Genomic DNA, 13,432 nt, shown 5'->3' on the forward strand with positions numbered 1-13,432 from the left:
TCTCTGCCCACAGTTTGGGCTATTTTACTAACTGATATAAAATTAGTTATAATTTTATTAGTTATATTATTAGTTGTATTTAGTCTGTCATATGAAGCAATTTTTGAAATGTTTTTTAACCACAAAAACTATAATAGCATACTCTAGTCCTTCACTTTCTGCATATTTAAAAAATTTTTTTCTCCTTGGTCAAACTTTTAATTTAATCAGTAATGTATGTTCTTCTTATATGGTTAAGTTCATATCCATAAAGCATTTTAACTCCTGGAGTGAATAATATCAGTTGATGCAGTACATTTACTTAATGAGACAATGATACAGTTAATTATCTGTAAGAAATTCAGAACCAATATAGCAAAACCCTCAATTTATAAGGAAAGTCACTACATACATATTTATAGTAGTCTCTGCAGTGTGACTAAGATTGAAAATTCATTGTGCTAGTGAAGAAAAATAATTTAAAGGCTTCGGCTGTGTAGGGTTTATTTTTGTGATCAACTGTTGATGAGTTTTTTATCCAGGAATTTTTGGTAGCAGGAAGTAATTAAGAAGAGAAGGTAAGCTGAGGAGATGAGAGTTAATTTTTTCTCCTGGAGAGGCTGGCAATTCTGAACAGGGGGTAAAATTTAGAAACATTCAATATCGAACTTAAAAATAACAATGAAAGTGAGGAACTCATTTTAAATGAAAGATAATTCCTGTCAGTTAAATGTATTTAGAAGGTTAGTGTAACTTTAAGCCATATTCAGTGTATTTTGGAGAAAATATATGATAAAGATATTTGTCAGTGTGTAGGAGCAAAGTAATAAACTGAGAAAGTTGTCTTCCTTCCAAGATATTATTACTATAATCCACATAGGTGAGTTATTGTGACAGCAATTACAAATTGCTCAGGGACCTAAAGATTTTAGAAATCTTCAGAAATTGCCTTGGAGGAGCAAGGAGAGCTCTAGAGAGAGCTGCTAAGCTTCCTATACTGTGTCAATCCAAAATCTACAAAAATATGGCTTCTCAGTTTCAAAGCCTGGAGTAAGGAGGTGGAAGTCAGAGGAGAGCACTTTTACCTTCCACCATAATGAACATTTACAGAGCAAAGTGGCAATGAAACCACCGGGCTGGACAACACTCCCAGCTCACTCTCTGTGGATGCTTGTGATCCGGGGTGGTTGGAGAAAGGACCACCTCCTCAAAACACTTTTGACTTTCCAAGTGGAGAACCCACTTGTGAGAGGAAAAGAGGCTCATTGTTTAGCCAAATTCAGCTACAAACTCATCAGTGATTCGAAGGAAGAAGCCCATATCTTTGTGCTACCACCATCTGACTCTCAAGGGTTTTCTTTTTTATACTTAATGATGATATTAAGGATTTAAATGAAAAGTTATTGCCTTATATGAGTATAAAATTAAGGGCAAAGTAAATGGAAAAATACATCTTTTCAGGGTCAAGGCTTAACAAATTTTCTCTTTCCTTTAATTTGGGACATTAATGATCTAAAATTCTATTTGCTCATGAGGTGTTTCCCATTAGTGATAGTCCCTGACTGTCATAGCTTTTATTCTTGCAAACATTGCTAACGTGTAAGAGGCTGATGCTTTTGTTTGTACTGTTAGTCACTTTAGCAAATATAAATAGGTGACTCAGCCTCTTCACAAAGCACATTTGAGAGTCCTGTGGAACAAAATCCCGTCTTTAAGTCATCTCTTACCTCAGCACCCTTTGTGGAGGAGGTGAGGAAGAAAAGGAGGTCAATACACGTCCCAGTGAATCCCATGTGACTGCCCAACAAAGAAATGTAAATGGCTTAGTATAATATGTTTGACTGTATCCATGGAAATGTAGGCTGTCATTCCCAGGTTTTACGCAGGCTACAGGAGGTGACAGGTTTGGGTATTGTGTGGGGGTAGGAATAGAGGTAAGGAGCTATCACTCAGTATCAGTCATAACAAAAATCTAATAGTTAAGCAAGATTCTTGTCCTTGACAACCAAGAAGCAACGCAGAAATCCTAGTTGTGAGACAAGTCACGAAAAGGGCAGGTTACTCTGTTACCTCACTAGAGAAATGGTACAGCTCAGAGATCTAATAGCTCTTGCCGAGTATCTGATCACAGAACTCACATACCCACGCCACACTAATCATCATCATCATCACCATTTTACAATCAAAAAGTGCTACTAATTCTGCAAAGCAATTTCACATTGATGATGTCTTTGATTCTCATAGATAAGCAGGTATTACTATGGTTCATTTTATAGATGAGGAAATCAAGGCACAGAGCCATTAAATAATTTGTGTAAAGTCACATTGCCAATTAATATCAGACTGAAGACTCTTCACTATCAGCCTTGAGCTCTTATTAGTGAAAAATTTTAAATAAGAAATCAACATCCTAATTTGTACCCTATGCAAAGATATTGAAAAATATTATTAATGACTTCAGTGGAGAGAGTGCAATAAGAGTTGGATAATATAAGTGCTTAAGAGTAAATTTATCTTATCTGATTAAGATTTTTATAGGACTTTTAAAAACAATATATTCATTTGTCCCAAAATGTATGATGGAAGTCTTCAGTGTAGTAACATAAGTTTTCAGAATTGCAGAATATGTGGTGAACTAATGAACGTGCCTTTTGACCCAGCAATTCCACTATTAGGAATATATCCTAAGAACTCTGAAGCGCCAATCCAAAAGAACCTATGCATCCTGATGTTCATAGCAGCACAATTTACAATACCCAAGAGTTGGAAGCAACCTAGATGCCCATTGGTAAATGACTGGATCAAAAAACTATGGTACAATTACACAATGGAATTCTATGCTGCAGAAAGGAAGAAGGAACTACTACCCTTTGCAACATCATGGATGGAACTGGAAAGCATTATGCTGAGTGAAATAAGCCAGGTGGTGAAAGACAAATACCATATGATCTCACCGTTAACAGGAATCTAAACAACAAAACAAACAAGCAAGCAAAATATGACCAATGACACTCAAATATGGAACAGGCTAACAGGGTCCAGAGGGGAGAGGGGAGAGAATCACAGGGGAAAAGGAGATGGACTCACATGAACAAGTATAAAGGACATATGGACAATAACTAAGGTGGGGGGCGGAAATGGGAGGGAGGTGGGGAGTGCTGGGGGGCAGGGCTGGGAATATAAGACAGAAAACTATACTTGAACAAGAATTAAATAAAAATAAAAATTAAAAAAAGATATTATCCACCAAAATTAAATGATAGGTATTTTACTGTTTCATTTTTACTTAAAAAAAAAAAACAGCTTTAAATGGGTAACCAAAGTCCTTATTAGAATATTTTCTGTTCTAGATGAAAAATTTCGTTGGGGAGACACTGTTCAGCTTAATTTGTGTGGGCCAATGCCATGCTAAGTAATTTCAAGAAATGTGTTTTGATTATTAAGGGCATGTCCATTTGCTAAATAATTTAAGTTTGATTTCATTTAAGATATTTGCTTTAGAGTACTAATTCTATCAATTATGTGATTCAAGAAAATGACTTAATTTCAGTGCACCCCAGTTTTTTTGTATAAATCAAATGCTGACTCAGATGATTTCAAAATTTTAAATTTTCACCAAGCTTGACAAAGAACAGAATCCTCTCATTTTCCTATAAAACATTAATTAATTCATTGTCTGTATCTCTTCAAGGTGAAGAGGGGTGGGCATGGAGTAAAATTGTCAGAAAAGTACTCTCTACATAATCTATCCTCTACTGTCATATTTTAAAGTAACTTTACAAATATCCTTCGTAATTTTCTCTGAACCTAAGCTAGTTTGCTGCTGTCTCTTGTTTCCTAAATGCACAATTACCGTGACTTCTCTGGTGTCATGGGATCTAGAGAAGGTACAAGTAGACACTGCCAAGGAGACTTCACAGACAGACCATGAACTTCTAGGCCTAACAATCTGGCTTTATGTTTTGGAAAGAGGAGAGAGGGAGAGAAAGAGAAAGGGAGAAAGAGAGGAAAAAGACTTTTTCCAAACATGTGATGCTTAATGAGACTTTTCTATTTTCCCTCACATCACATTAATTGCTTTTAATTTTTTGAGCTCTCTTGGCATTCATGTCATAGGGAAAACTGAAGGAGCAGAGGGAAGCATTTATTTTCAGAAGAGGTCAGAGAGCATAATCAGGGGACAGAACTAGTCAGTAATCAAGCATGCGGTACACACATTCATTAAGGTCCATGTGTTGCAAAACCACAGTATTTTAATTTTCCTGTTCCTGATGCTTAGACTGAAGAGGTTCTGTTAAGTTTCATTTCAGTTACATTTTGCAAAGGATAAAAGTGCTACATTTTCAGTCTTATTAGAGGTGCAATGTTTTATTCTAAGGTTCATCTTCACTTACATGAAAGGAAAGAGCTCCTCGTGATGGTTAAATAATAAAGAAGGCTGATTGCTTACAGAGTCAAGTAACAAGACTCAATTGTGTGCCATGATCCAATCTCTCCTCGAATCTTGAAATTCTTATCCAACTTAATGATGGCATCTGCTGGGAGGAGAAAAATTTCCATGGCACATCTTTGCACCAACCCCAAATCTCATGGAAAAAAGCCAGGGGAAAAATTTAACTGAGCATAATCCTCTAGGAAAGACATGCTTAACATTTTTTTCTTAATGGGAACTTTGTTTGCTGACAGCGAGCAGTCTACCCAGATAACACCAACAACATCTGCCGCTGTTGGTGAGAACTGACCTCTTAATCATGAGCTGCTCACATCAAAATGACTGCAGGCCATTGGAACAACATGAGCTTTTCTCAAGAAGCCTGTTTCAAAAATATCATACAAACTGAATGCCAAAATAATATTTTGTCTTTTGGTTTTACATGTAGTTTGCTCAGACAAGGTAAAGAAAATGCATAGCAGAGGGAAGAACAACAGATCAGTCAAGTGAGGTGAAGGCGATCTGATTTGTTTGGCGTCTGCACTGGAAGAGTAATGCTCTGGAATGGCTTTATTTCAGCTTAGATTTGTCAATTTGAGGGAATCATCTTTGTTTTCTCTTAAGTTCAGCTGTTTGTTTTAATGTAGGAAGGTAGGTACCAACTTCCTGACCAAAATATCTGTGGGGAGAAGAAGGGTATCAGGGCAGGCAACCACCATGCTTCACAGGTTAAAGGTTCTCTCTTATTTTTAAATGTTTCTTGGACTGTGGGTGTTAGAGAAGATGACTTACATGTCAGATAGTTGGGGAATTTCATTGCTGTTCTATTTGCTGCGATTCACAGCCTTTCACTTTGTTCTCAGTCTGTTGTGCCTTAAGGCAAAGCACCGAAGCAAGAATACCTTTCCACCGATAGGCCTGGCTAACCACGGAACTGTATCTCCTGGCCCAGTGTTTTAGGTTATTTCATGTTACCTAATTGTAGAGAACATCAAAGAATCTGAAGGAAACTTGGAGGTCAACTAGTCCAATTCCATCTAGGAATCCTTTACAATATTCCTGGCAGAAAAATCATCATTCTTGCTTGTGTATCTCTAGTTATTGTACATAAGCTTTTCAACAGTGTCAGTAGGGTAAAGCCAAAATCTGCCTCTAGGTAGTTTCTATGGTACCAGAAAAAAATTGAATACCTCTTCTACCAAACATTCCTTCAGCTAAATGAAGTAAAACAAACAAACAAACAAATAAACAATCCAAAAGAAGATAAGACTTAGCCAGCATCCTCCCCAGACTTGAGTCTTTTCAAGACTGCAAAGAGTCTATTCCTTATGTGATGAGGTTTCTAGATCTCTCTCTGTCCCAGCAGCCCTCCTAGGGACACAGCCTAGGTTTACTTCAAAGTATGTTTCATGCATAATAAAACAGACAGAGCTGATAGAACTAAAGAGTCTCAGAACTGAAAGAAGTTAAGAAAATTTCCATTTTTAGGAAATTTTAAAATTGAATACTGAGTAGATCCAAAAAGAACATTTAAAAATATGTGTCATTTATGGAGAAAATGATGTCAAAATATCCATGTACATGCACACAGTTTACTAATTAGAGCACCTACAGTAGCCATGAGGTCCGTTGGGGGCTCTTTCCCAATCCCATCACTTTCCCTTCCTCCATAAAAACTGCTACACCAACTAACTCCCCCTTGCATATGTTGGAGATGTGATTATGTTTTTTACCACAGGCTCTCACTCATGGTGTTTCTGCTTCTACCGAGGGCAAAGAGAGGTAATTTTCCATGTGGTCCCCATTGGGTGGAGTGCCAGTGGTCATAGTGTTTGTTTACAATTTTGCTGAGGGCTTTGTACTTTGGGGAATTCAAATTTAAATGTGTGTGTGTATGTCTCCTATTTGACTTCCCAACTTGGTGCCCTTCCTTTATCTACTTTATCCCCATGCCCTGAGAATTGGGAAAAAGTTCATTGGAGTTCAGCAAATGCCCTCATTTCAGTTGGCAAGTGGGCTTCTCTGGGATTTGCTCATCTCTCTGGGTTTCTCTTTGCTCTTAGGTTTTGACCTCTGTGTAGCTCTTTTTTTTTTTTTCAGGTCAGTGATGCATTTATAAAAATAAGTTTTCTATGTTTTTTCCAACCTAAGTCAGTTTCAGCAACAGCATTGATTAGACAATGAAAGTATGCTCTGTACTTTTCAGTTTGAAGGTAATTCTCCTCAATGGAGAAGGCAGAATCAAAAGAGGAGATGAATGATTAATTCTATTATCTCTAATATCTTCTTCTTTCAACATAGTTGCTGTCTTAAGATTTTCTCCCCATCTTTAACTATCTGCTTATTCTACTCTCGACTTATCTGTAGTTCTCACCTTTTCTATTTGTATGTGTTGTTTTAAATCTGATCTTACATGCCTCTCATGTTTTGGAAACTTCTCCCACTCCCCAAACTCTTTAGAAATGGGATCATAATTACCTTTACAAAGATACAACAGAATCTTAGAATCAGAACCTGGAAATTTCTAAGAATTTGCAGAAAATAAATTTCTTCTGTGTGATGGACTCTCCTTACTTCATGACTGTTGTTTATGAGAATATCTTGGTCCCAGATATTGTGGCACTCGTAAAGCCGTGAAGCCTTCTCTGGCACATTGTATAGCTATATAGAACAAAAGCTCTTTCTTTTGAAACCGGTGGTCCACTGATTCACTGTCTTGTGGAGTACTTCTTAATTGCAATGGGACACCATCAGGTTTAATAGGATATTAGGCAGTGAGTAACCAAATTGATTAAGCTTATTAATTTACAGTCTGATTTTGTTTGAAACCTTTAGAACTGTGATTGATCTACTTAAGGTTCTTTCCTATAAATATAAAGGGCTGCTGGTGATTCTCAATTCTTAGTCTCCTACAAAGACAAGATGGGAGCAGTGTGCATAGTAAGTGGCTGAATACCGATTTGATATGAAAGGAATTATTTTGAGTATACTTCACCTAATTTGGATTCTGAATAACTTTGGAACTGTTATGAGACATGGAAGAAAAAGAAATAGAAACAACATAGTATTCATTATAGAGGAATCTTTTATAGTCACCTTAAATCTGTATAGTGTTTTTTCTGAATTCACACTTTGACTATAATTGATCTGGAACTTGAAATATAATGTTTAGACTGATCCATCATTTTAGCAAAATTGGCATTTTTGCTAAAATACAAAATACAGTGGCATTTTTTTACAGAAACTGAAAAAATTCTAAAATTCAAACCATACCTTAAAGGACCTTACATATTCAAGCAAAAACGAAGCTGGAGTTCTCACACCTTTTGCATCGAAACCTATTACACCACTCCATTAAACAGGGTGGTAGTGGCATAAAGACACAAAGACCAACAGAAGAGAACAGAGTGCCCAGAAGTAAACCCTCACATAGGTGGTCAAATGGTCTTTGACAGGAGGGCCAAGATTGCGCAGTGGGGAATAAAGAATAGTCTCTAACATAAAGTGCTGGAAAAACAGGATATGCACAAACAAAGGAAGGAAGTTGGACTTTTACCTAATATTGTATACAAGAATTAACTCAAAGAGGATTAAAAACCTAATAGAAGGATCTGAAGCTATAAAACTCTTAGAGAAAAATATAGGGGTAAAGCTTCATGACATTGAATTTAGCAATAATTTCTTGAATATGATGCCATAAACATGTACAACAAAAATTCAGTAGTGCTCCCTTATCCACAAGGCATACATTCTAAGGTCCCCAGAGGTTGCCTACAACCATGCATGGTACCAAACCTTATATCCCAGCGGTCACCAATATTTTTGGTACCAGGGAACAGTTTTGTGGAAGACAATTTTCCCATGGACCAGGGTGGAAGGATTAATGATTCCAGTGCATTACATTCAAGCTCGCCTCCTGCTGTGCAGTCCAGTTCCTAACAGTCCAGACTGGTACTGATCCACAGCCCATAGGATGGGGACCTCTGTCACTATGCCTTTCCTATGTATATATACCTTTTCACGTTAAAGAAGTACTTTACGGCTCCTCATTGTGGCATAACCAAATTGCCAACATCCTTATTCTTGAACTTTGAAGCCATCATCAAGTAAAATAAGGGTTACTTGAACACAAGCACTGTGATATCACGACAGTCGATCTGATAATCAAGAGGGCTACTAAGTTACTGATGGTGGGTAGCATACAGAGCATGGATAGGCTGGACAAAGGGATGATTCACATCCTGATGGGAAGGGGTTGGATGGTGAGCAATTTCAGCACACTACTTGGAATGGCCTGCAATTTAAAACTCAGGAACTGTTTATTTCTGTGATTTTTCTGTAAGTATTTTGGACCACGGTTGACCACAGGTAACTGAAACTGCAGAGCGTGAAACTATGGCTAAGGGGGAACTCCTTTAGACAAACTGGACTACATCAAGCATAATCTTCTGTGAAGAAAAGGAAACAATCGACAGAGTAAAAAGGCAACCTATGGAATGAGAGAAAAATATTTGGAAACCATGTAACTGATATGAGGTTAATATGCAGAATACATAAACAATAAAAAATAACTGGATTCAAAAATGGACAAGGACCTTGAACAGTTATTTAAAGAAGTTATATGGTGACAAGTAAGCACATAAAAAGTTGCAACACACTACTACACATTAACATCACAATGAGATACCATTCACCTCAAATCCATTAGGATGATTACTACAAAAACAACAAAAATAAAAGTGGTTGTTACAACGTGGAGAAATTAGAACACTTGGACGCTGTTATTAAGGATGTAAAATGGTACAGCTATGAAAACCAAAGTTCCTAAAAAATTAAAAATAGAATTACTCTATGATCCAGCAGTCTTACTTCTGGGTATATATTAGAAGAACTGGAAATGCCATGTTCACTGCAGCGTTATTCACAGTAGCCAAGAGGTAGAAGCAATTCTAACAGCCACAGTCAGATGAATGAGTAAAGAAAATGTGGCATATACACACAATAAAGTATTATTTGTTTATCTTTTAATACCCTTACCCAAGGACATTTGTTCATTGCTTTTAGAGAGGGGGTACTGAAAGAGAAACACCAGTTTTAGAGAGAAGCATTAATTGGCTGCCTCCTGTCTGGGGATTGTACATTCCCAGATGGGGATGGAACCTGCCAACTTGGTATGTGCCCTGACCAGGAATTGAACCCACGGACTTTTGGTTATGGGATAATGATCAAAACAACTGAGCCACTCTGGCTAGGGTGAATATTGTTTATTTTTTTAGACAGGAAATCCTGTTATTAGTTACAACATGGATAAACTTTGAGGGCATTACACCAAGTGAAATAAATCAGTCTCTATTCCATGTATAAGGTGTATTTAAAGTATTCAAACTCTCAGAAACAGGTTTCTAAGAGTTGTTGACTCTGGCAACAACTATTTCTAAATGGTTATTGCCAGAGTCTAATGGGAGGGGGGAAAGTGAGTTGCACAATGGGTATAAAGTTTCAGTTTCTCAAGAAAAAGTTCTATATCTATTGCACAACAATGTACACATAGTTAACACCGCTGTACTGTACACTAAAAATGTACAGTAATCAAGACGGTATATTTTATGTTGTTTGTTTTTTGCCACAATTAAAATGACAATAAAAATATTGTCATTATTTAGAAAAATAATATTTAGAAAAACAAGAGCTGAGCAAATTTATTATAGTGTCTGCAGTAGAATAAGGGTTAGGGCACACTGGGTTGAAATTTGGATCTATATAAAGGAACGAAGAACACTGTGCAAAGAAATAAATAGGCAACCATGAAATCTGTACAAATTAGTTTTTATGATTTTAAAATATGTTCCAAATCATTGAATGCTTAATATATCATGAGTAGTGTTTATCCTAGGAATGTAAGATTGTTTTTACATTCATGCAATAAATTAATATAACTCATTACATTAAAGAAAAAAGGATTTAACAGATATGCTTATTCCAACAGATGAAAGAAAAGTATTTGAAAAAAGTTAACATCTATTAATGATTAAAAACTCCCAACCAACAAGAATTAGAGAACTTACTCACCTTTATAAGGGGAGTCTATAAAAATTTACAGCTAACATCGCACTTAAGCGTGAGATAGTGAACACCTTCTCCGTAAGACTAGGCACAAGGCCAGGAGGCTCACCTTCCCCACAGCCATGTACACTTTTCCCCCAAAATCATGTACACTGAATACCATCTGGAGCAACCTACAAAGCCCTACTGAAACAAGTAATGAATTGTGAGAACTTTCAACCACTATGACAATATATAAAAATTAATTATATACTATTAACAATTAAAAATGAAATAAAAAATATCATTTAGGACTACCAGCCAAGATGTAGGTATAGGTAGATACGCTGTGCCTCCTCACACAACCAAAATAAGAACAACAAAAATTCAGAAACAAAAAGCAACCAGGACTGGCAGAAAATTGAACTGTATGAAAGTCCAACAACCAAGGAGTTAAAGTAGACACATTCATTCAGACAGGTAGGATGGTCAGAGTCAGGGAGCCGGTACAGAGAGGGCTCATGGCAGGGTGGCTGGCAGACCCTGGGCACACAGGTAGCAGTGGGCAGACCCAGCAAGGTGCAGATCTTGGAGGGGTGCGGCAAGCAAGGCAGCTGGTTGACTGGGCAGTCCCACATTTGCATGCAGATAAACCAGGTGAAACTGCAGAGCAAGACAGACTTCGCAACCCAGGGTCCCAGCTAGGGGAAAGAAAGCCTCAAAACACTGATTGAAAACACCTGTGGGGTTTGAGGTGCCGGGATAGACTCCCAGCCTCATAGGAGAGTTCATTGGAGAGACCCACAGGGTCCTAGAATGTACACAAGCCCACCCACAAGAAAATCAGCACCAGAAGGGCTCAGTTTGCTTGGAGGAAGAGGTGGAAGGGACTGAAATTCGACAGAGAGCAGAGCAAGCACCATTGTTCCCTCTTAGATCCCTCCCCCACATACTTTGCCACAACTCAGCCACTAGGTTGCCCCACCCTGATGAACACCTAAGGCTCTGCCCTCACTACATAACAGGCTGCCAAGACAAAAAAAAATGGCCCAAAAGAAAGAACCAATCAAAGCTCCAGAAAAAATATAACTAAGCTGCCAAGAGATAGCCAACCTATCAGATGCACAGTCCAAAGCACTGGTGATCAGGATGCTCACAAAACTGGTTGAATCTGGTTGCAAATTAGATGAAAAAATGAAGGCTATGCTAAGTGAAATGAAGGAAAATGTACAAGGAACGAATAGTGATGGGAAGGAAACTGGGACTCAAATCAGTGGTGTGGACCAGAAGGAAGGAAGAAACAACCAAACAGAATAGAATGAAGAAACAAGAATTCAGAAAAGTGAGGAGAGCCTCAGAAATCTCCAGGACATCTTTAAATGTTCCAACATCTGAATTATAGGGGTACCAGAAGGGGAAGAGGAAGAGCAACAAGTGGAAAACTTATTTGGACAAATAATAAAGGAGAACTTCCCCAGTCTGGCAAAAGAAATAGACTTCCAGGAAGTCCAGGAAGCCCAGAGAGTCCCAAAGAATTTGGACTCAGGGAGGAACACACCAAGGCACATCATAATTACATTAGCCAAGATTAAAATGAAGGAGAGAATCCTAGAAGCAGCAAGAGATAAGGAGACAGTTACTACAAAGGAGTTCCCATCAGACTGTCAGCTGATTTCTCAAAAGAGGCCTTGCAGGCAAGAAGGGGCTGGAAAGAAGTATTCCAAGTCATGAAAGGCAAGGACCTACATCCAAGATTGCTCTATGCTGCAAAGCTCTCATTTAGAATGGAAGGGCAAATAAAGTGCTTCCCAGATAAGGTCAAGTTAAAGGAGTTGATCATCACCAAGCCCTTATTATATGAAATGTTAAAGGGACTTATCTAAGAAAAAGAAGATAAAAAACATGTACAGTAAAATGACAGCAAACTCACAATTATTAACAACCACACCTACAACAAAAACAAAAACAAAGGAAACAGCTAGAACAGGAACAGAACCAGAGAAACGGAGATCACACAGAGGGTTAGCAATAGGGGAGTGGGAGGAGGAGAGAGGGTGAAAAGGTACAGAGAGTAAGTAGCATAGATAGTTGGTAGAAAATAGATGGGGGGGCAAGAATAGTCTGGGAAATATGGAAGCTAAAGAACTTATAGGTATGACACATGGACATGAACTAGAGTGGGGGAATGTGGGTGGGAGAGGGTGTGCAGGGTGGAGGGCAATGAAGGAGGGAAAATGAGACAACTGTAATAGCATAATCAATAAACCATTTTAAAAAACCCAAACCCCCCAAAACCAAAAAAATAAAGGCTGAGTAATAAAAAAGTAAAAAATTAAAAAAATATTTACAGTGCAAAAAATTACACTGAATTTCAAAAAACAAAATTCATCATTATACTGAAAAGTATAAACCATTGATGAGATAAATTAAAGAAGGTCTCAGTGAGTATAATGATACATCTTGTTAATTGACAAGAAAACTCTATATTGTTAAAATACCAATCTGCCCAAATTTATCTACAGATCCAATGCAATCTCAGTCAAAATGCTAGCAGTCCTGACAGCGACCAGAAGGGAGAGGGAAGGGAGTTTCAGGGCAAAAAGGGAAGGATTTACAGGAAATAGTATAAAGGAGACATGGACAAAAACTAAGGGGGGTGGAAATGGGAGGAAGGTGGGGAGCACTGGGGAGGTGGGCTGGGATGGGAGTAAAAGACAGAAAACTGTACTTAAACAGCAATTAAATTTAAAAAAAATCTTAGCAGTCCTTTAAATATACATGTATTGTTTTGTATTTAGAATCAGCACATGTATATCCTGATTCTAAAATTTATGTTTAAAAGTCACAGGGTCTTGAGAGCCCAAGAAATTTTGAAAAGAACATATTTGTATTTCATGACTTACTATAGAACCAGAATATCAATGTTGGTGTGAGGTTGGTATAATTAGGGAATGAAAAGACAATCCCCACACAAACATA

This window comes from Sturnira hondurensis, unplaced genomic scaffold (assembly GCF_014824575.4).
Source record: "Sturnira hondurensis isolate 20B ecotype Veracruz unplaced genomic scaffold, ASM1482457v3 Scaffold0020642, whole genome shotgun sequence".
In the NCBI taxonomy this organism is placed as follows: domain Eukaryota; kingdom Metazoa; phylum Chordata; class Mammalia; order Chiroptera; family Phyllostomidae; genus Sturnira; species Sturnira hondurensis.